General features: G+C 48.3%; 1 protein-coding gene and 1 long non-coding RNA gene across 4 annotated transcripts in view; both read right to left on the bottom strand.

Moving 5' to 3' along the window:
• The window catches only part of LRRC8D (leucine rich repeat containing 8 VRAC subunit D), a 54,096-nt gene extending 48,331 nt beyond the window's left edge, over positions 1 to 5,765 (bottom strand). For 2 of the 3 annotated variants that reach the window (XM_072867306.1, XM_072867305.1), the window contains exon 1: positions 5,471 to 5,764. The gene's annotated coding sequence lies outside the window, so the exon portion shown is untranslated. Of the gene's footprint in view, positions 1 to 5,470 lie in introns of all 3 variants that reach the window. The other variant, XM_072867307.1, reaches the window with a different exon arrangement.
• A 3,960-nt stretch (positions 5,766 to 9,725) lies between these two features.
• Positions 9,726 to 16,526, bottom strand: LOC140653984 (uncharacterized). Its single transcript, XR_012043310.1, has 3 exons — positions 16,434 to 16,526; positions 11,222 to 11,281; positions 9,726 to 9,803 (listed from the first exon to the last, which is right to left on the bottom strand). It is a non-coding gene; the product is annotated as an uncharacterized lncRNA (long non-coding RNA).
• Positions 16,527 to 23,861: the final 7,335 nt, after the last annotated feature.

Here is a 23,861-nt window from a genome sequence, read left to right as displayed (position 1 = left end):
AAAAAAAGAACCCTGCATCTTGGCTGTGGCTTTGTAGCCATTAGGTTGCATGGGGGCGGGTAGGAGCCTGCCTCGCTGCTTCATTGCAAGGGCTATAAAGAGCCTTCGTGTTTGCTTTTTTCCTTTCTGTGTGTATCTTTACATAATGAATCTAAGGAAGGGGACCATCTAGGGCATCACTGGTCTCCAGCAGATGCTCCAGGACACTGTTTGCTGTAGGTCTCATTGTATTTACCAGCTCCACGTGAGTGTCACAGATAAGACATCTAAAACAGCAGTAGACACCTGTATCTAGGCAGCCCCACCCATGGTCTCAACATACAGGGGAAATCATCAGGAGATGTGACTTTGAATAATCCTGAGCAAGTGAATAGAGAGGGATTTTAAAACTCCAGTTTGGGAACTGTGCAATTTTTTCAAATTTAAATGCACAGCAAACAGTGTGCAGAGATGTTTGATAGGAAAAGACAGCAACAGCATTTAATGATCTGTTATGCTCGCCCCTTGGGTCCGAGAAATCTTCCATTGCATTTTCCTGGTCTTCAATGGAGACCTTCATAAGATAGAAAACCTGAGATGCCCAACTTTTAACAAAAAGACCATATACAGAGAGGGTTCTTTTTTAATGCTAACAAGGAGCAAGGCAGCTCACAAGAACCAGACCATTTCTTTTTCTATTGATCACACAATACAAAATGCAGGACCACGGTGAATAAAGGTGATTGCTATCCTCACCCAGTGCTGGCTGCCACATGCTTTCAGCGTGGTTATTTTTTCTGCTTCTTCATCAGTTACCTTCAGCAAGAAAAGGGTCTCTGAAAAGAAAATATCTGAGCAACAAATAACTTTCCTCTTCCCCTAAGGGTGGCTGTATTTTACACCATGATTTTTTCTGAAGTCTTGAATATCACAACTACTTCAGTCTTAGAACAAATCACTTATGAGGAAAGAGCTCAAGTGGAAAGAAGGAAAAATATAGGTAGCAACAGTTTTGAGACTACAAGAACAATGTGTTTTCATATCCTGATTTATACTTCAAGAGGCAGAAGAAGAAAAGGGAAGGTAGTTCTTTTAAAACAGTGCCAACAAACAGGTCCTTGGTGCAGCCATACTCTTTTCCCATACTACTGACTGCCTCCAAGTGTTGGGAAAAAAGTGGCATTTTGCTGGCTTGATTCCAAGAAAACAAGCTTCCTCCTTCCAAGGATATCTCCCTGAACACTCTGGCAGCTGCTACATGAAGGTCTTTGAGCTTCTCTTCCTACCCATTTCCTGAAGGGGGACAGGAACCTGTTCTTGCAAGGCTGGAAGAATACAGCTGAAGAGAATATAGAAATAAATGAAAGGAGCTTCAATTGCTTTAATTAAAGAAATTTGTGGTGAGAGAAAGATTGAAGCAGTGTCAGTCAAAATTAATGATGTGGAAATGAGTATTACTGATGGTATTAGAAAGTGCCAACTTGACTTGTGACGGACTTTTCTTTTTAACATGCCAAAACCCAAGATGATTCTCAAGAAGTTAAACACTAGAAATACTGGCTTTGTTCTTTCCTAAACTTGTTTGGAATCTCTGAGGGGAAAAACTGTTTGGCAAGCAATCAGTACCTATTCTTCGTTATATGGTTAAAAGAAAATTGCACTCAATTTGCTTAGACCAAAAGATCTTCAGCCAAACCCATCCCAAACACAAGCAAGTCAAACTTTGAAAATAACAGAGCTCAAAGCGTTCTCAAGGTAAGAGGTACAGAATAGCTTTGAAACATTAATTACAATCGCTTTTACAAATATAATGCTGGTAGCTGCTAGAAAACTGTAATTCACAAACATCCTTCTCCATATTTCAGCCCTTGTCTGGCAAATACTTACAAGTGTAGGCCCACAGCACCTCAACCTCACAGCCAAGAATAAACACTTTCAAGATCAAGCACCTTTACTGTGACCCCAGAGAGCCTTATGCATGTACTCATGAGACTATACATGTGTGGAAAATTAGTCATGTGCACAAGTCTTTGCATGGTGAAGTCCACAGATTTTTCACTGCTTGTTATAAAAAGATGTTTAAAATGTCAGTTATGCAAAAGCACAGACAAGTCTTTATCTAAATGTAAGGTTTCTGGGGCGAATTATTTCCATTTTTCTTAATACATCAATAGCTTTTTTTTCCTAGGATATAATCTTCCCACTGCCAAGAGACAATAAATGAATAAATAAAACAAAACAGAAATAAAGGGGGAAAAAAACGAAAGGAGAACTGTGTAGTCTCATTTCAATGCTAGCAAGAAATGGAGACATTTAAACAGCAGAAACTGAAATAACATGTTTTGTTCTTTCCACTTTATATAGTAACATTGGAGTATAACGTAAATACTAATTGTGTTTTATGAATATTTAGGGATCTACAGCAATTTTATTAATTAATTGGAAGATACAGATTGCTTTTTTGAAAAGAAATTAAAAACCTTCACAGTTCATTATTTGGTAAAATACTACCTCTGGAACTCCCTTTTGTTTGCATCCAGTTGAGAAACTAGTTTACTGGGTTCCCCCATGACATCATTTGTGACTCAAGCTACTCCTCAGTAAAACAGCCATCACCAGCCCCACACTGATTAAGTGCTTTAAGCCTCAGGACACTAATTCATCCTCAGTGATCACAGTGTCCATGTACCTGTATCAAAACTGCCCTCTGGCTCTTAGAGGTGTAGGAGAAAGCAAAGGGAGACCCTGAGCTGAGGCACTGAGTCAGCACTCTGCCTGCAAGACATCCCAAGCCAGCCCACTGGCACGCAGCAAAAGGTGGAACTGACACAGCAGCTGGTGCTATCAGAGAACACAAGGGGGAAAAGAAACTCAGGCAGTGGTGCAGGACCTGATTCAAAATCCACTTACTCCCACTGGCTTCAACAGACTTTGAATGGGACCTCAATACACAGAAGGAATGGGAAGACCTGGAGAAATCAAAAGAACTAACTTCAAGGCAGGAAATTTCAGCACAGTCACTTCTTATAAAACTGCACTTCTTATAAAAAGCCACAACACACATGGTCACAAGCGCTTTTGACCACAGGGATGTACATACCCTTTTCTCCACTAGCCTTTACTATCCTCCTGTCACCGGCAGGACCTATTGCAAGCATATCACCAACAGCATTAGCTTTTTTCTCACTCTCCAGGCATGCAGTCAAGACAGCTGTCCATACACAGGATGTACAGTCGTGATATATCCGTACCACCACCTACCTACTGCTACAGAAGAGAAAGAGGCTCGTCTGAGGCAACAGGAACACACGGCTAAGAACTGGAATACAAGAACTATATTTCACGTGTGCAGCTATGTGTTAGTGCAACGTACACTAGTTAATATTTCCACAGCAAGCACCTAAGTGCTTTCACTCTCTTTGCATTGTTACCATACAGGTTTGTTCCTATTAATAATTACCTTCCTGCGACAGCAGCACGCAGACTTTCTCCGTTGCCGATGCTGCTGCTTCAGAATTCCTCCTCCAGGTCTGAACATGCTGGACAGATTACTGTCCCCCCAGGGATGTCAGCACTGGTACAGATATCTGTTATGCATATCTGGATCTTACAAAATAAATTACTGCTTAATGCTGCTCCCTTCCCCACGTTACCTCATGTAGCCTTTGTAAACTTTGGATCTTTATCAAAGTAAACTTGATTGCAAATAACAGTATCTATTTAAATATTCCTCGCTTATTATGTGCAAGAAAACAGATATAGCAGACATAACAGACAAGTGTTTTTCACACTAAGCAACATACAGGAAAAGCACCAAATGAGTTTACTTATAAAGGCAATGCTTGCTCAGAAACAGGAGAAAATGGTGTACAGCACAGAAAATATAGCCACAGTAGCATATTCCTAGATCAGGACCTCATAAATCAATTTCAACAATAAAAGGTTTATAGGGGATTTGTAAATCACAAAGAATGAATAGGCTCCTGGCCTCCAAGCAAGGCTTGGTGAATTAATTTAAGATGGCAATCAAGTGCAAATAACATAACACTAACCTTCTATACTACCAATCCTTACCTGAAGTTTGAAGAAAGGGGATTTCCTCTGCCACCAGGAAGGGGGGGGGGGGAGGGGAAGACACAGAGGCAGGGACTTAGCCACCCCACCTGCGATGAGAGTGCTTTTTTTGATAGCTCAGAGCTGTGGGATCGAAATCTCTGTGCTGTTCCTGCAAATTTCTCACATCCTAAAGCCCTCTCTCACAAATAAGGGGGCATAGCCATTCCCCACCTTCAGTTTTAGAGGCAGAAAAGATGATCCTTTCCTATCACGGCTGACAAGCATAATGCTGTAAAAAACAAAATGCTTCTCTACACTATTTTTTTTTAAAAAGCTGTAACTGACAATGCTTATGAGTAGCAGGTATCCCAACGCTAGTACTGAAGATGTTTTGCTCTCTGCACCAGCAGCCAAGCCAAGTAAAACATCACTTTCAGCATCACCATTCCAGGAAGTACTGCTGAGACTTATTCCACCAAACAACAGGCTGGTTACCACTACCATCCTCCATTTTCAAGTCTGAGTAACCTACCTCATGGCTCTTACACACTGGGAGCGTCCAGAGGAGAAACTGCCACAGGCTGCTGGCGTGCTGTAAATGCACAGCCTGCATCCCCCCACTGACCGCAGACCAGCTTCCCCAAAGGATGCTGGGCAAGTCACAAGCTTTCTGTGCCTGAATTCGTGTTTGTTTAACAGCAGCGGGAGCACTTGTAACGGGGACAGGGGGGAAATGGAGGTTGCAAGACAGAGGAGCTGCTGTGCCAGGCTCAGGGATCCTCAAGGAGCAGCAGTCGATATTGCCACGTACTGGGGAGCAGGGGGAAGGGAGGAGACGTGCCTCCTCCCCTCAGAACACAGATGATTCTCTGACAAGGGCTATTTTTGTCCTGAAGATGTGTTTCATTGACCGGTTTAGGCCCCTTTAATCTGCGTGTGGTGCAACACCAAGAACAGTTGACCCCATACAAAAGACACACAGCTGGCGGTCCCCACATGGATTCAATACCACCAACCTCGGAAGGGGGCTCGCTTTTTTCAGCCGCATTCCCCAGTAGCACGTTGTGCTGCCAGCCCCGCAGCCGGGGCTGGCCCCGCTACCGCCGCCGCTCGCCCCCCGCACACGCGGGCGCGTCCTGCGTGGATGTGCAGCCCGAGGCGAAAACACCGCGTCGAGTCACGGCCGCTCCTCGGGGTCCCGCCAGCAGCTGTGCCAAGGGTTTGCGGTTCCCCGAGGCACACCGGCGCTGGCAGCAGTGCAAGCGAGCCCATCCAGGCCGCTTTGAAGGCAGAGAAGAGAAAAGAAGGCAGGCAAGCGCGACGGAAAGCGCGGGGAGGGAGAGGCGGGAGGCGCCGGTGCCGATGCCGCCCCCTCCCCCGCGGCCGCTCCGCCGCCTCGCCCGACCGCCTCCCGCCGGCCCCGCGCTCGCCTCACCTCAGGGAGGGCCCCGCGGGCTGGGGGACCCCGAGAGCCGCCCGGCCGTGCCGGGCCGGGCCGCGCGTGCCGCGGGGACGCAGACCTTCTCCGGGGCGGTCACTCCCGCGGCGCTGCCATGCGGCCGGCGACGGACGGGGAAGGGGAGGCGGAGGCCGAGGCCGGGCCGGGCGGGCTCGGCTCCTAGCGGCGCCCTGCAGCGCGCTCTCCGCATGCGGCGCGCACCCGCATGGCTCGGCGCACGGACGGCACCGGCTGCCGGCGGCGGCGAGGGCCGGCCCCGCGGCCGAGAGCGCCGCCCGCGGCCCGGCGGCGGCCAATGGCTCCCGCGGCGCCGCGCATGTGAGGGCCGGGCCGGGCCGGCCCCGCCCGCTCGCCCCCCGCGCAGCCGCCGCGCTCAGGTGCCTGCGGGCCGCCGCGCACCGCGCCGCCCCTGGCCTCGCCTGGCCTCGGCGGCCGCCGCCTGATCCGGCGCTCCGGCTTCGGGCTTCGAGGCGCAGCGGCCCGGCCGGGAGCAGCGGGGCTGCTACGCGTGACCTGAGGGAATCCCCGTGCGGGGCGTTGTGCTGGGGCGCCGAGCGGGGTCCGCAGGAGGCAGCAAACCCTGCAGCAGGGCGCTCGTTTGGGCGGCCGCACCAGAAGCGAAACGGCTGGTAGCAAAGCCAATGGCTTGTTCTCGTTGCGCAGGTAAATGAAGTGTGGTACGTGAGGTAAATAAAACAGCGTCAAGTTCAAATAACGTGTTTTAATTATTAAAATGTTACCTGGGGAAGAAGTTTTCTTGCATCTGTCTTGAGCCCTTGAGGGAAACAGGAAGTCAAAGGCAGGTTTAGCTTGGGTGGGGGGCGGCAGCCGTTTGCATCGCAGGGACTGATCCCTGCACCGCAGCTCCGGAGGCTGAACACGCTGCGGAAAGAGCCGCACTGAACCTGACCCTCACCCCAAAATCCATTAGAAACTTTTTTTTCTCCGTTAACTGGAAGGGCACCAATGTCCTGAAGTCTTTGGTGAACACCGACCTGACAAGTGACCAGACTTGTGGGTTTTTTAACTAGAACTGGATGTAACCTGTTGCTTTTAGAACTATATTGAACTTGACCAAGAATAGAATTTAAAATAAATATTGGCTCATCTTCTTCCAAATTTTGCTTCATCCCCATGATTTCTAGGAACTGGAGAAGATGGGAAATGATCATTAGGTGCTTGTTCAGAATAGCTTTATGGCCCTTTAAAGACTGAGAATATCCCCTCTATATTTTTAGGTGCGTTTTTAATCAGACCTTCTGGTCTAAATGACAGTAAGATGTATCTAAGATTACAAATGAAAGCACTTCTTAGCCGCAATTCCACTTCTGAGACCAGAGAAAATCAGGCCAGCTTGTCCTGCTCTCAGCTGTTCAGCACTATTTTCATACCAGAGTTTTCATCTGGTGGAGAATTTTAGCAGAGTTCCGATTTAGTCTAATGAGCTGTCGATTATTTTAAGCTTTGATTTTTAATACCTTCATTTGGCCTTTTAGTTATTTTCTTCCCTGAGATCATCAACACTTGTGTTATTTTTGGCCAGCATTTTAGACCTTACTGTTTCCTTAGTAAGGCAAATTTATTATCTCTTTATTTTGTGCTCTGACCCAGTGGCCAAGCCATGTAGGGTGTGTAATACTGGGGCTCCGCAGTGATGTAGGGTTAATAGAGATAAAAGCAGTCCAATCTGGTAAACATCAAGGCAAGTGAAAACAGATAATAACAAGAGCTGCTGGCTGGGAAATCCTGACTCGCTGGCAGCTGGCAGAGAAATTCAAGCGGAAGAAAAAGGATTTTTTCAAATGCCAGAGCTGGTCAGAGCTAGCTGAATCCACATTCACTTGGCAATCAAGACACCTTGCCAAGCTGAGGCACACCAGCAAAACAAATGAATAGCTCTGGGGACCCGAGGCAGAAGACGCCTGGAACTGGGTAGATCCAGATCCAATTAGAGTCCCTTTCTGATGGGGCAGACACAAGTGTGAAAGACTTACCTCCTACAGAACGTATGCTGGGTTGCTTGGTTTGGGTTTTTTCCCCTTGTTGTGATATGTATTTAAAGGTAACTCAAATTTTCTTTAAAACTCTTTACGTTCTGTCCTTTCAAGCTCCTCTAGCAGAGACCTCTCCCACTGTCTCAGGTTTGGTCTTCTCTGGGCTCAACTCAGTGCTTTTGGGCAGCTCTTTCTAGATTGCTGTTTCTGGCTCTGGCCACCTGGGACATGCTGAGATGGGATAGAAGAGAGAGGAGGGGAGTTAAACACCTGAAAGAGCTCGACTGGGGGCAAAAAATGTCCCAGCTGTTCTGTTATCCTGCTGTAGTCTAAAGGGTTGTTTCAGCAGAAGTATACAAGTCAGCCAGCTCCAAGTTACTCCATGTGATAAAAGAGATGCCAGAAAAACAGAGACAGTGGAGGAAAAATGGCTTCTTTCTGCTTACACAGTTTTGACGTTGGTCCTTTACAATTAAAATAAAATAATATTGTTATTTTGATCTGTGGCTCAGAGGACTGAATTAGTAATTACGTTAACAAGCAGTAGCGATGTAGCCATATGCCTCACAGGATAAATTCATCCTGTTTGTTTTTACAACTGCATTTTCATTTAAATTTTTCAAATTCCCTAACCTTGACTAGCCAAAAGATACCAGATTTTTCCACCTTAGCATTATCCCCGTTCTCGTATCATTAAAAAGTTTTAGAAAATATCGGTCCTCCAATAGAGTTATGGTTTTGGCCAGGTTGAAAAGCTGACAATTTATTCTGAGATGTTTTCCAGTTCTTCCTTTCTTTCACTCAAACGGCCATCCTGTGCATGTCAGCCATGCCTGCTTGACATTGTCCAGCGGGTGTCCAAGCTCAGTCCGAGGGAGCCAGGTGCAGGAGGGACACCAGCAGAAGGTGAACATAAGGAAGAGATGGTGCCAAAAATAGTGAGTGCCAGCGGTTCCTCAGAAAACAGCGAGGAAAATCCATACTCGGAAATATTTCAGTCCTGGCTTTGTGTGGGCTGACACATTTTTCTCCCAAGCAAATTTAAGATGAAAGGGAATATTAAGAGGTAGATGAGGTAGTTACTTGGGAAGAAGTGCAGATGGCAGCATGGAAGAGAGATACGGGCACGGAACTGGCTTTCCCCTCACCAGAAACATGGCAGTTTGGCTTCACGGAATGGGCAAAGCTTGAAGGGGAAGACTCCAGTTTAAATAAGGAGGAGGATTCATATGAGTCACTTCACTTGGATACTGGCCACCAGTTCCCAAGAAAAAGGTTTTCTGAGTGCTGAACAGTTCAGCCCGTGGTGCTCATCCAGGACACATGGGCAGGAAGATGGGGTTGGGGATGGAGTCATGCTTATCAGCCCCGATCTGCCACTTGCCACCCACCCAGCCATTAGTGCCACCTCTGCGCCCCATGCCCTCCCGCAGCGGCGGTGAGGCTGACTTTCCAGGCAAAATTAGGCAATGTGTTGGCAGCTGTTTTATTGCCCTGCAGTCAGATGATGTTGGCAAGGGCCTGCTTTGCTTGTGCCCGCAGCTGGCCGTGGAGAAGCTGCTGCGTGGAGAGCCAGCCCAGGGGTGAGGGGCTCAGGGGCTCCGCTCTTCCAGAGAGGAGAGGGAAACCTGTCACCTGAGGGCTGTGCTCCTGCACTGCAAGGCTGCTGCAGCTCAGTGTGCCCTGTCACCAGAACACAATGCCAAAGCTTTCGGAAAGTCTAACGAAATTATGTCAGACAATTCTCCTTTAGCTACACTTTTAATGACAATCCTAAAGATATCTAAGAAAACCAAAGCAGCATGTTATTCCACTATAAAAAGCATTGCAAAAGTTTGTCCCTACCATGCTAGGTTCATTTATAATTCCATCAATTTATTTTTTTTTAATTCCTGCCAACCAACTTTCTTTGCTACTTTATAAGTCCATCTTAAATAATTATCCAGACCCATGTTACCACTTTTTCTGAAGCCACTTCACTATTATGCTTGCCTTCAAACACCTGGCACAGCAGCCTCTATGTTAAAAGCACAGTGACCTTTGGAGGCCTTGCAAGCCAGCCCATTCTGCTCCAGAGCCGTGACTCTTTCCCAGCTTCTGAACTTCCTGGTTGGAAAAAGTCACTCTCTCCTTACCTTGTCTTTGTGCTGAAAAAAGGAGTGTCTCTATCTTGCAAGGTCAGAATGACTGCTTTAGATAAAAAGCAGTTTCTTCCCGTTTCTAATTAACATCCAGAACTCCACAATGTGCTCACCAGTTCTTCCAGTTCGTTTGCGATAATACGAAGTCAGTCACTCAATGTGCAATACGGCCATCTAAAAATGGAATGGAGATTTGGGGGATGAGGCCTCATTCTTAACAAGTACCTTTGTATTTTGAAACAACAAGAGGAGCAGCCATGATGGTGTGCACGGTAAGCAACGTGTGTTGTCACACTGCAGCTCAGCAAAGTTTTTCAAGCGACAGCAGGAACGACATAACAACTTCTGCTGGCTGCTTCTGATTACACAGAAGATCTAGTTTTCATGAGTTTTCACTTTTCATTCAGTGGATATACCAACAGATAGCCAGTCTGTTTCATTCCGTACTTATCAATAAAGGACTATAAATTCACAAAGCACACAGCATCATCTGAGATGGAAGGGAGGCACGGCAGGAAGGCAGGAAGCTGCGCTGCAGGCAAACACCATCACCTGCCCTTCACCCTGGCTGCTTGCCTGAGCAGGGCTTTAATTTGGCAGAAGCAGGAATAAGGTTGTGCGTTGCTTGGTCAACCCGAGATAGAGCCTGTGTCAGTCAAATGTAGTGCCTGATAACACGGCATCTTCATACTCAGATCCCAACCCAGCAGCACGCCAGGTTCCACTGCTGAGTTGTTGAGTACCTTCAGATCTTTAGAGCCAGAGAGCTGGAAGGGGGGGTTAGTCTGTGTCTGAATTAGTCCATTTCATCTACTTAGCTCTTCCTATTTTCTTAATTTTGAACTTTACTAATTCTATGATCTGTACCTCTTCTGCTCACCCTGGTTTCCACAAATACTAAACGCTAAGCATGGAGGCTGAACAGGAAATAAAAATTAAAAACCTGTCATAAACAGAATTAGCAGGGTAAGACCAAAAGAAGCTTTCAGCTGTCACGGCTTGTCCAGCCCAGCTCGCTGGAATGATTTCCCTGCCTCCCCCTGAGACATTTCAGTCTATTATTTCTTTCTTCAAATCATGCCTGAAAACCCTTCTTCCCTCTTCAGATCTCGATTGGCTTTCTCAGTGAAATGGCTGTGGCTCTGTGTGCAAAAGGCGTGACACAAAGCCTAAGTGCCCCACCTGGATCTAGGAAAACGGTGGTCTTTAAAGAAATGGCAAGCCAGTTATCTTCAGAGTGCTTAGCTATACCTGTCCTAGCACTTAACCTTTACTTCCCCAGTCCCACAGTTACAATAGTTAGAGCTGGCTGATTTTGTTATTCCTTTAGAAGTTTTCTTAAAATAGCCTAGCCACAAGGGCATAATGAGGTGCACAGCTGGGCAGAGCTTTCTGAGCAGCAGGAGGAAAAAGAAAGAACATATGTGGGACCAAAATGCTCAGAGCCTGCGAATGACTGATCTCCAGTCATTCAAATGGCTGAAGATTAAGGACTTGCCCAGCTGGACCATTAAAAAAAAAGTTAAGGAAGACCAGGCAAAAACAACAGAAAAAAAAAGAGGTAAGAGAATAATATATAATTTATTTCTTACATGCTGCATCTTCTCTCTGTCTTCCTATTTTCCCATGGAGCAAAGAAACCACCAGTCATTCTGTAGAAGGAGAGTAGAGAAAGCTTATTTAAAAATGGGGATCCTTAATCAGGGATCGAGAGGGACTTGGAGCTCTTTTCCCACCTCAACAACTGCAACAGGGCTGCTATGTTTGTGCCTGGGAGCCTGCAGAACCCAGGCTTGCCAACACAGCACTAAGAGAAGTTGATTTTGCTTGAAAAGGCTAGATTAATCTTTTCACTTTAACTGCAGGAGCTTTTGCTAGTTACATGTACATATTATAGATCAAACAAAATAAATCGCTCGATTCTAGAGACTCTATCCAAGAGAAAACATAGCAACAACATGATATAACTCCACCTCTGAAATCCTCTTCCCAATACTTTTTCAAATACAATGACAATAAACCGAAGTATTCCAGTCCCTAAAGCTTCTACAATTAGATATCCACTGTCAGTTTAGCATCATGCTATCCACTCTACTTGAACATGACACACCTTAAAGATCCCAAGTATTCCTGTGATTCCTATCCACAGCTGCTGTGGCAGTCAGCATGCTCATTTAAAACCTGCTTCATCTCCTGCTCCAAAGACATATACAAGGGAGGAGTATTGCACATAAGTGCAGTGGCAGGGAAGCAGGTTATTGCAATCTCCAAGTCATTCTGTCTTCTCTGTGTTTACTTTGAATGTAAATTAATGGAGAAAGCACTGGTGATATTTTTATGTATTACACAGCAATGATTTCACTGCCAACACTGTATAGCCACCACAAAACAACTAAACATGTACCTCCCCCAGCCCCAAATGCCTCCAACTTATTTTATCACCATACAGAAAAAGGTAGCGGGAGAAGGAAGGTCTGATCATGCCTTAACCCAAAATAACATTTTGCTTTGTCAGGTTAATTATACGTTCTGACATCAGAAACTGAAATTAGCAGGCAGTTTTCCCTTGGGTTGCCCAGAGACTGTAGAATGAATCATGCCTGCTCTTGTGCTGCACCCAGGACCACGGGGAAGGAAGGATGGAAAGACGAGGATATTTATTTTCCTGCTCAGATCTCTGTGGCTAGAGAGTCATATCCACGCACTGGCTTTGTAGGCGCTGTGATGTGGCTGGCTGGTATTGCTGTCATCCCATGTGTGGCAGAAATGGCCATCATCTTCCAATGGATGCATTTACACAGCCACAAAGGCATATTCACTGCTTTGCTTCGTTCCTGGTGTGAATTCATGGCACTAGCATTTCACAAAATGTCACTGAAACTTTCTGGAATGAATTTGACTTGAGAACAGTGCTCAACATGGAGCATTCTCGTCAGAAAAAAAATGTAGCCAGACCGTTTTAACATTTAAATACACAGAAAACACTCCCCGAGTAACTAAGATACCCTCCTCCCCCTCAGAGCTATTTAGCACCAGCCATGCTGAAGTTAGTCTGAGTCTTAAATCTTACAAGAGAAAGAGCACCCAGACACTTCTTTTGCTTGCCTCTTTCATGTCTTTTTATACCTAAAGTTCTGCTGGCATTTCGTTGCCATGGTGGTTGCTTTTCAACCACTTTTCCCTCTCTCAGGCCCCTTTTTTCCTCATCCCTTTATGCTGTTTAAAAGCTCCCTACCTGGTGCAGCAGAGCTGCCTGCAGCTACCTCTGCCAAACCCCTGCCAGCCTCCCTCCTTCCCCAGGGCTGCTCCTGCCAGGCTTCCTCTGCTCTTCTTCCTCTCCCAGAGCTCCCTCTGCTGTTGGATGCAGCTGCACGTCGAAATACGGCTGTAAACCCGCCGAAACCCCGAGCACTGCTTTGGAGGGCTGATGCAACTCATGCAGGAGCAAGCCTGCTCTAGGGTGGTGGGGAGCAGCCTGGACAACATGGCCTGGCTGAGCTGGCCTCCTCCTGCCAGCCATCCCCTCTGCCAGGGTGCCTCCTGAAGGCAAAAGGAGCGGCATCCTTGCGCAGCACCTCGCAGGGATGTCCGTTCTCTTGGGAGTGTCAGTGCTTCAGGAAACACTGCTTCTTTGGACAGAAAAATTGGCCTTTGTGCTCTGTCTCCAGCTGTTTAGCGTAGGACATTAGCATAACACTGCAGAGTAGCTGCACACCCAAAGTGCTGGTTAATTACAGGAGATACAATAGGAGAGGAAGGGAAAATTCTGCCCAAAATTACAGAGGAGAGAAGAATAAGGCCCCAGCCTGTGAAAAACGTGTGCTATTTCTGCCTGCTGTAAGCAGACTGGCCCCGCGCTATGGCAGCCTCATTGGAAGGCACCTACACACCGTAGGTGCCCGGAGGTACGGGCTGGCTGCCGCAGGCCATGCTGAGCCAGGGCACTGGAGAGTTAAGCCGCCAGCCCGGTGGTGCATGGGCATGAGGGACCGGAGGGAGGGGTGCTCGCTCTCCCATCGCCCTCTCCAGAGGCCACGCGCTGCAGAGCTGCCTCCGCGCCATGCGGCACCCAGGCACCTCGCTGCTGACAAGATGCTCAGCAGCTCTCGTTCTGCTGGGCTTCGGGATGCCTAGGATCAAGGAGAAAGCACAAGAAATCCATTTCTCAGCAGCGAGGGGGCCCAGCCTCAAAATGTGCCAGTAACTTGTGCTGGTTTCTGCAGGGGCAGTACCCTGCCACCTGGTACCCAGGGATGGTGCATGGCTCTGCTCCCACCCTGAGGAGCGCGACAGGGAAACGCACCGAGCTGTCCCCTGCTCACGCCACCACGTTTGCACACTTGTTGCATTCGCCTGCCTATGTTGCCATAGGAACTGCGGCCCCAGCATCTGCTGCCTGCTGCTCCCTGCCACGCTGCCTCTGTGCCCAGGCGGGCTCGGCCCACCTCTGCTCCTCTGCCTGCCTGATCATGCCTCCCCCTCGCTCACAAACTGCCTGCCTCATCCTCCGTTTTTGGGTGACACTCAGATTACTGCTGTAGCAGCTAATTATTGCATTGTCTATAATTTGCCTATTCATTTGTCTCTTCCCCCTCCCTCCCACCTTGGAACATTTCCATCTCTCCATCCTTTCCACCTTCACACTAGCTGACCTCTCTGACTCCCATCCCCTTTTCTCTTGCACTCCTCAGTCACACAAAGCCTTGTGGCACTGCTGTACCCTTTCCTTCCTCTTTGCCTCCCTGCTACTCACATCTTCTGTGCCCTTCCATAGCACCTCTTGCTCCAGCCTCCCTCCCACTCCTTCTCCTCCAGTTTCCTCCCCTTAGATGCCCTGCCCACCACCTCAGGATACTCCTTCACACAGTCCTTCTCTTTCTTCTACCCCTGTGCAGGGCACTGCCAGCTTCTCCCAGGACTGAGCCAGGCTTGCTCCTCTCCTGCACTCTCCCTGGCTCTTATACAGTCACCAGCATGTCTCATTTGCTGCTCTTGTCTATGAAATACCCCAGAAACTGCATCTCCTCCCACCTCCTAATAGCTTGTACCTCTAGCCTTACTCCATCCTTTACCTCTCTGAATCCTCACTTTCCTCCACGCTCCTTCATCAAGCCCTCCAAGGTAAGCACGTTGTAATCTCTCACTGTCCCCAAATCCCACCCTGACCCACCTTTCTTCTTCCTTGTCCTCTGAATGGGAAATTCCAGCCAGCACCACAGCCAACTCCATCCTCAGCCTAACAGCCCTGGTCTATGCCTTTATTCCAGTGCTTGCACCATCATCTTTCACAGCCTCTCACTCCTCCATCCCCATGCCCCTGGCTGTCTTGCTGCTTTTGCTGCCAATGACTGCAAATTCCCTTTGAAGTCATATTCTGTCCTGTCTCTCAGAATCGCTTTTTCTCTCTGACACCTTCTCCCTTTCCACACAACCCCTTGGACCAGGTCCCCCAGTGTCCTCCCTCCATCCCCACCCGAGGCAAATTATTCATCCTTCCTTGCTACCATCTGTGCCCTGCTCTCTCTACCTGGGAGTCTCTGGCACCCCTGCCCTCTCCTTCCTCCCACGTAAAGGACACAGATGTCTCCCGGGGCACCTTCTGGAGACCATCTCATCTGCCTAGAGGGCTTCAGCTAGCACCTACACCTGTGCTGGCCCCCCCTCCTGATGGGTGTCTCTCCATCTTGCATCTCAGCCAACCTCTACCCTCTCCTAGATAAACCGAGTGCTGCTAACACCACCTTCACTAATCCCCTCGCCTTTCCTTGCAAGTCCCTTGCGTTTCCACACTCTTATTTTCCTACTGGGAACATCACTCTTTCTTGCTATGTTTCTTCTGCTTCTGCTTCTCCAGCCTCATCTCACCACCTCAAAACTGCCAGTGGTCATGAAGTCGTTACATTTAGACTGTTGCTGCAGGACATGTAGAAGGCATGCACGTGACAGAGCACATAAGGATGCTGTAAGGTTAGACAAGGAATTTTCCACTTGTATTATATTTTCATACATACTTCAGACCATCTGTGGAAAGCTGTCAAATGACTAGTTGGAAACATATTATAAAATGTTGTTATTTTACTTAAAACATTAATTTAGCAGGCTCAGATCTGAGAACTCAGGAAAATGCTAACAGTTTTCTTGTGCTTCCCAGTTTTGCTCATCTTTTTACAACAAGAAGGTCTCATAGCTTATTGTGCGCTGGAGTCTTCCCGCACCCCCTGCGACTCTTGAGCCCACATTTGGCTGCTAGCTTGGCATGTGTTACGCATTGCTGTAGACCCAGGTCCACACATGCTTGTTAATATAGCCTGGAATAATTTGCATGTGTGTTCTCGAGTCAGCAAAAGTGCGACAGCACTTCATTATTTCGTAGTGACACCTCTGGACCTCAAGATCAGTACATTACCACGTCTTTTTTAAGCCTGTTTGCAGTGTTCTTTTAGGTGCTTTTTGCACACTGCGTTGTCCTGTTATCCATATATTTGCACTGCAGATTTCCAGCTCTGTATCCTCACTGTCCATTTGAACAGCATCCTGGATACATTTGAAATTAGCGTTGTGACCATCTCTGTCCTGATTCACAGTAGCTGAGAAAGCTTCTGGTATCTGTCTAGTCTCCAAATGCCATTTTGTGTCGATGCTGGCCTGGAGGAGACTGACAGCTCTATATCCATGGGTTTTCCTATCTCAAATTTCTCTCCTTTAGTTCCAAATCTCTGGAATAAAACCTGTCTCTTTCTGTGCTGTTACTCTCAACTCCCATTTTTTTCTTAGATTTTCCCTATATAGAACAACTTGTCTTACCTGTGCTTACTGCAGAATTTCTTCACATCTGAATATCTGTTGTTGAACCCATCTTTAAATTCTCCTTGCACACCCTTTCTAGTTTGTTTGTGCCTCTGTCCTTGTGCTATCAACAAATTCTTCTCTCCTTCCTCTTCAAAACCAGCCATGCAGACCTTTCCTGTATGTGCTCCTCTGCAAAACAAATCCAAGTTAGTGCAAGAGAGTGAGAGACAGGTACCTACACTTCCAAATTACGTAACCCTGTGCTTGGCGCTGCTGTGACGTGAGTTCTGCTGGTACTCACATACATTGTCCTCCTGATCTGCAGTTGCTTCCATTGCAAACCCCTTTGCTTGGATGACTAATCAGTAAATCTGAATATATATATAAAATAAAAATGAAATGTTACTAAATCTACAGTAAATCCACTGAAGACAGTCTGATGCAGTGTTTTGTAGGTTTCCTGCACTGACAGTGGTCCATCACAATACTTCCCAGAGATGCAACCTTCACATACACTGAGTCTCAACGCATTAGTTGTAGCGGGAGGAGCTGGCTCCAGCAGGCAACATTTCCCACTCAGAGCTTGTTTGCAGAACCAGAAATTAATCTCCCAGGGTTCAAGACAGTCCCACAGCCTCATCCCCGACCCCAGGGAATCCCCATTTTTCTCTTCTTTTATAACTAGGTTTCATTTCACGCATAGACAGGATCTCTTTTGATACGAAAGGATCTGACACGATAACAACCAGCAGCGGCACAGTTGCTGCAGAACAGTTGCGGCTTGTGTCTGAACTAGGGTGATTCTGGTGCAAGAGGGAAGAGCCAAAATGCACCAAAGGAAGAACTCCAGGAAGGGTTTGGATTGGATAGTCGGTGTCTTGGGTTTAAATCGTACTCCACATCAGGACTAGTCAGATGGGAACAGCTGTCCCTTTTTGGAAATCTGGATGACACGATGGGATTGGGAATAGAAAACAGGGAATGACTCAGGGAGCTGCTGTGACTAGTACCCTGCCCTACCCGAGCCCAAAAGCCTTTCAGCTTTAGGGGTGGGAGTTTGCTGAGGAAGGCTGAATCTAGCCAGAATTGGAGCATGCATCAGGGAGGTCCTTAGAAGTGCAGGTCTTATCCCTGCAATTTTCCCATGAAATTTTCCATCATAAGTCCAATAATTCTAAGTGCACTGGCCAGCCCTTTGCGGTAACATCAGACATCGGGCAAATGTTTCCTTCTATTGTCTTTGCATCTCCCAAAGGACCTTTGGCTTCAGTACCTTTGCCAACAAATAAGAAGCAGTAAAAGCAGTTGACAGATCAAGATCAGTGATGATGGTAGAAAAGAGCTGGCCATGATGCTGGTTGCTGTTTATTCTTCTGAACAAAGTACAACCAGTTTGCCTGGAGCTGCATGAACAGGAAGGAAGAGCTGATCCCTGCTATGCCTGGCTAAGCATGTCATGATCTGGGATGAAGTCCCAACTTGAGAAACTGGGGCGGGGAGGGGGGAGGGGAGCTGAGGATCCCTTAAATTCAGCCCCGCTACACTCTTTTTGTGTTATCTGTTCCTGTGCGGAGTTCCTAAATCTGTGTGAGCAGAATGTGTCTCAGAAATATTGGCTGGTTTGCTGGGTTTGGGGAGGGGGAAGGACAAGGTGAGCTCCACACTGCTGGTGCCAGGGCCATGGGAGACACAAGCAAGAGAGAGTGCACTCCTCCCCTTTTCACTTGCCTTCACACAAGAGGTGGGCTGTGCTCTCACCTCCTTTTGGGCCTGGAGAGAGCAGGAGGAGCAGAAGCAGAGGGGAGATGGTCTTTCTACTCAACTCAATTAGCAGAGCCATTAAGTACAGCAAAATCCCCAAATCAATGAGCTCACGTCAGTGCGAGACCCTTACATTTTCCTTTCCCAGAGCTGGATCCTTTGGAAAAGAGCTACAAGTCACCATACCCATGGACAAGCTTGTTGTGTTCACGCGAGCAAGTCCGTAGCTAGATTATAGTTTGCAGTTTGTCTCAAAGCTAACCCAAATCTGCCACTGAAATGCAACGCGCATCGCAGTGGATTGGTACATGTACCTCTGGGAGGCCAACCTGCCAGATCTCACCTGGTTTGGACACAACAGCCATGTCTTTGCTCAATGTGGTGCAAACATTTTTAGAACTACTCCAAGACGGTGTCAGTAGTGTGTGGAAAAGCCAGAATGGATCAGACGCACACATTTACTGGATCTCCACTTTGCTCTTTCGAGATTTTTTCTCCAGCCCATTCACTTGAGTTTTATGGATGTTTTTCTTCCTGTTCCAATTCAAGTGTGTACAGGCTTCAAAAATGCTGATGCAGGACTTTGAAAACCCTGAATGCAGCCGATGGAAAGGACTGAGCTCTCCCACCTGGACAGGCAGGTTTGTGTGTTGACACCTGCAGACCAAAGCTTATGAATTAATTTTCTGTCTTTAGGAATTTTAAGGTAAGATGCAGCATTTTACTGCATCTCTGATAAATCAGTGCCTGGCACAGCTTCACAAAGGACATGGGTCAACAGCCAGAAGGGCCTGCAGATGTAAGGTGGACCACGAGAGACCTCTCTTCTGCTGGAATAACAACTGGAGGTGAAGCAGGATATTGTCAACAGCAAGATATGAGTCAACAGCAAGACTTTCACAATCTCTGTGGAAGTGGAGCAGACCTCGAGTTGCTCTGAAAACATCCCATGATGCCATTGTTTATGAGCTGCACTTGCAGAAGCTCTACCTTTAAGAAACACAATGATACTTTTATTACTAACCTGGAAAACCCTATGCTTTGAAAGCATAGCTCCTTTTATGTTATGTCAAGAAAGCAGGGAGACTCTTACTTCGCTCAGTGGGTAGCTGTATGCAAAAGAACCACAGAAAACTGCATGGGTACACGATCCAGATAGATCACATGGGGAGCACTGAAGGGAAATGTAGGCCTCCTTTTCTTCCCATCATTGTGTTTGGAATATGTTTCCAATTGCACTAGTCACAAAGCAATCAAAGAAACTTGTCTACAGTGGCAAACTGAAGATGTCCTATCAGACCACATTACAGGGCGCTACACACTATTGAATCCTTAGTTACATCAGAAAAACCAACATCCACATGGCTTCAGGACACAATGCAGTCAATTTCCATATGCATTAACGTGCATATGTTAATGCATAGAAAAGAGAGAACAGATCTTCAAAGCAAATGCAATCTGTCTTTGGAAGATGCCCACTAACATGTTCTTTCCCCCCTTCTTACATCCCTACCCAGCATCCCACCTTCCCTCCAGCACCCGAGAGGCATCCAGTGAACTCATCCAGCCAGGGACGCTCAGCCCTTTCCGGGCTCCCCAGCAAGCTCCAGGCCCTGCACCCCCTCCTCTCCATCCATCAGCTGTGCCAGTGGGCTGTTCCCAGGGTGCAGGGGGAAAGCAAGTGCCTTGCTGCTTTGCTCATTTGGTTTGGAGTGCACCACATTTAGCATTCCCAGCCTTGTTCTGCTGCCTGACACTGTCTGCTGGTTTTAACAGCCCTGCGAAGGAAGACAAAAGCAAAATTATTAAACAACCCAGTCATGGCCGCATGGTAATACAAAAGCTGGGGCTGGCCACTGCCACAGGGAGCGGCCTGACCTGCCGTGCATGGTGGGAGCCCTGCTTATAAATAACTTGCTGGTTCCCTTTGTTCTTCCAGATAACAGCCTTTCTGCTGTGCTCCAAAATGGATCAGAGATGACTGCAGCCTTGGACCAGTATCTTCCAATAATTGTTATAAAATGACTACTTCATTCTAGCCCTAGGAAAGCATTCTTTTTTTATCAGTCCACTCTTGCAGCACAACTGGAATAAGGAAAAATTGCAAAGGAGAAATGTTTACTTTATCTAGTACTGCAAAGATACTTTAAAGATGATTGGGCTTTGAAAGTAAATTCTTCGCAGGCTACAACTGTTCTCTGATCTGGGTCAGGGCTCCACGCAAATCACCCCGATGAGTTGTTGCACAGCCGTCCACCGAGCCTATGTGGGATGGGATTTCTACAGTCATTTGACCCTTCCATTAATGGGTCAGACTCTCGGGCAGGCAGAACTCCCACTGAAACGAAGGAATTAGGTTCGCAACCCAGCCTAAATCCTACCGACCTCTGCCGGGCCGAGCGAGAGAAACTGTCCCTGCCCGCCGGCGAAGGGCGTTAGAGCAAGCCAGGGCTGTTGCCGAGCAGCGGGGCGGCGGCCCTGCCCGGCCCCGACAGCAGGTGCCACTGCGGACCGCGGCGGGGCCGTGCGGGCCCGGCGGGCAGCCCCGCGCCCCCCGCCGGCCCAGCCCCGCGGGGAGCGGGCCCGGGTCCCCTTGCAGCCCCGCCGGCCAGGCCGGGCGCGGCGCGGCGCGGGCTGGGGTGCAGCGGGGGAGGCGGGGTCGTGCTGGGAGGCCACGGGCACCAGCTCACGCGTGGGGAGGGACCCCACGGAAACGGTGACTGAAGGGGGGCCGGGGCGGTCCATCGATAGGAAGGGCCCAGCCGCTGTGCGAGGTGGACATCACGGGGGAAAAGGCGGGTGCTGGCGCTCAGCAAAGCCCCCACCGCAATATGCGCCCGGCTTGCCTTGTTCACAGCCTGCCCTGCCTGCGGCGGCCCCCCGGGCCGTTTTGCCCTCGCGGCTTGCTCCAGCGCAGGTAGCAACATCAGAGCACGCAGCGGGGCTGTGCTTTAAACTTCGGGCAGTTCAGCACACAGGAAACTCGAGCTTAGGCTTTGTCTCGGGGTTAGTCCCTGCTTTTGCCACAGGTGCCAGTCAGAGTGCGGCAGTGAGCCTCCTTTCCTCACGGGCGGGCGAGGCTTCGGACCTCCGAAGGTCACCCTGGCACTGCGCTCCAGGCCTGTCATTGCTACTCCAAGGATTCATGATAATGCCCTGGAAAAAGGCAACATTTTCCTGTTTCCATTACCGATAAGAGAGGCAGCCTCAGGAGAAAATGTGCTTGGTTGTTAAAGCTGTGTCTGGTCCATACCCACACCATGAATGAGCTTCAGAGTGACATCAGGTTTTTAACTTCTGTTTTCTTTATGATTGACTGTTGTGGTCAGGAAAGCATTACATACCTAAATATTTAAAGAGACTAGCAGGGACAGAAGGGAGAAGGAAAGGCACAGAAAAAAAACCCAAAACAACAAAAAAACCCAAACCTCCATACAGATAATGGATTTATCCTAAAATTTATCCTAAAATGAGGGATGAAGGAAGTTGCAAGGACTTCTCAGCTCATGCAAGTCCTTCCCTCATGGGAGATCCTCCACTGGACCTGTCCCATTTAGACCCTGCCCTCAGTCACCTGGGGGGGCTGGATAACCAGTGGAAACAGAGAAGAGACACCGTGTCGGGCCCTTACCTGCCAGTGCTAACAAATATTGCTTGTGCTGGGCAGCCGAATCCACAACCAAACAAAATTCTTTCTTCTGTGAACACACTTTTCTAGTTGATAATTTTCCTTCCAGCTCTTTCCTTTCGAGTAGAGGGAGGAGATGCTCTCTCAGTGTCACAGTGAGCTATGCAGTGCTCAGACCCGGCATCACCAGCCCTCTCCGCTTGCTTCACTGCTGCGGTAGCTGTGGCTTTAATGTGGATACTGCCCGCAGCCACAACTCTAGCAAAATGCTTGAGATTTTGGAGATCATTTGCAACTTCTTGGTATGCCACCGAGGCCTGGATGGAAGCCAAGGAATCACAGAATCATTTAGGTTGGAAAAGACCTTTAAGATCATAAAGTCCAACCCTTAACCTAGCACTGCCAAGTCCACCACTACACCATGTCCCTAAGCACCACATCTGCACGTCTTTTGAATACCTCCAGGGATGGTGACTCCACCACTTCCCTGGGCAGCCTGTTCCAATGCTTGACAACCCTTTCGGTGAAGAAATTTTTCCTAATATCCAATTTAAACCTCCCCTGCTGCAACTTGAGGCCATTTACTCTCATCCTATCGCTTGTTACTTGGGAGAAGAGTCCAACACCCACCTCACTACAGCCTCCTTTCAGGCTGTTGTAGAGAGCGATAAGGTCTCCCCTCAGCCTCCTTTTCTCCAGGCTAAACCACCCCAGTTCCCTCAGCCGCTCCTCATCAGACTTGTGCTCTACACCCTTCACCAGCTTCATTGCCCTTCTCTGGACACGCTCCAGCACCTCAATGCCTCTCTTGTAGCAAGGGGCCCAAAACTGAACACTGTATTCGAGGTGCAGCCTCACCAGTGCTGAGTACAGGGGCATGATCACTTCCCTAGTCCTGCTGGCCACACTGTTTCTGATACAAGCCAGGATGCTACTGACCTTCTTGGCCACCTGGGCACATATTCAGCTGGCTGTTGACCAACACCCCCAGGTCCTTTTCCGCTGGGCAGCTTTCCAGCCACTCTTCCCCAAGCCTGTAGCATTGCATGGGGTTGCTGTGACCCAAGTGCAGGACCCAGCACTTAGCCTTGTTGAACCCCATACAATTGACCTCGGCCCATCGATCCAGCCTGTCCACATCCCTCTGCAGAGCCTTCCTCCCCTCAAGCAGGTCAACACTCCCGCCCGACTTGGTGTTGTCTGCCAGCTTACTGAGGGTGCACTCAATCCCCCCGTCCAGATCACTGATAAAGATATTAAACAGAACTGGCCCCAATATTGAGCCCTGGGGAACACCACTTGTGACCTGCCGTCGACTGGATTTAACTCCATTCACCACCACTCTTTGGGCCCGGCCATCCAGACAGTTCTTTACCCAGTGAAGAGTATGCGTGTCCAAGCCGTGAGCAGCCAATTTCTCCAGGAGAATGCTGTGGGAAACAGTGTCAAAGGCTTTACTAAAGTCCAGGTAGACAACTTCCATAGCCTTTCCCTCATCCACTAAGCGGGTCACCTTGTCATAGAAGGAGATCAGGTTAGTCAAGCAGGACCTGCCTTTCATAAACCCATGCTGACTGGGCCTGATCACCTGGTTGTCCTGTATGTGCCATGTGATGGCACTCAGGATGATCTGCTCCATCAGCTTCCCTGGCACTGAGGTCAGACTGACAGGCCTGTAGTTCCTCAGTTCCTCCTTCTGGCCCTTCTTGTAGATGGGTGTCACATTTGCTAACCTTCAGTCAACTGGAACCTCCCCGGTTAGCCAGGACTGCTGATAAAGGATTGAAAGTGGCTTCATGAGCAGTTCTGCCAGCTCCCTCAGTACCCTTGGGTGGATCCCATCCAGCCCCATAGACTTGTGTGTGTCTAAGTGGTGTAGCAGGTTGCTAAGCATTTCCCCCTGGATTATGGAGGCTTCATTCTGCTCCCCGTCCCTGTTTTGCAGCTCAGGGGGCTGGGTACCCAGAGAACAACCGGTCTTACTATTAAAGACTGAGGCAAAGAAGGCATTAAGTATCTCAGCCTTTTCCACATCCTTTGTCATTATGTTTCCC

This window comes from Ciconia boyciana, chromosome 7 (genome assembly GCF_034638445.1).
Source record: "Ciconia boyciana chromosome 7, ASM3463844v1, whole genome shotgun sequence".
Lineage (NCBI taxonomy): Eukaryota > Metazoa > Chordata > Aves > Ciconiiformes > Ciconiidae > Ciconia > Ciconia boyciana.
The sequence above is the reverse complement of the archived record's forward strand: the minus strand, read 5'-3'. Positions and strand labels throughout refer to the sequence as shown.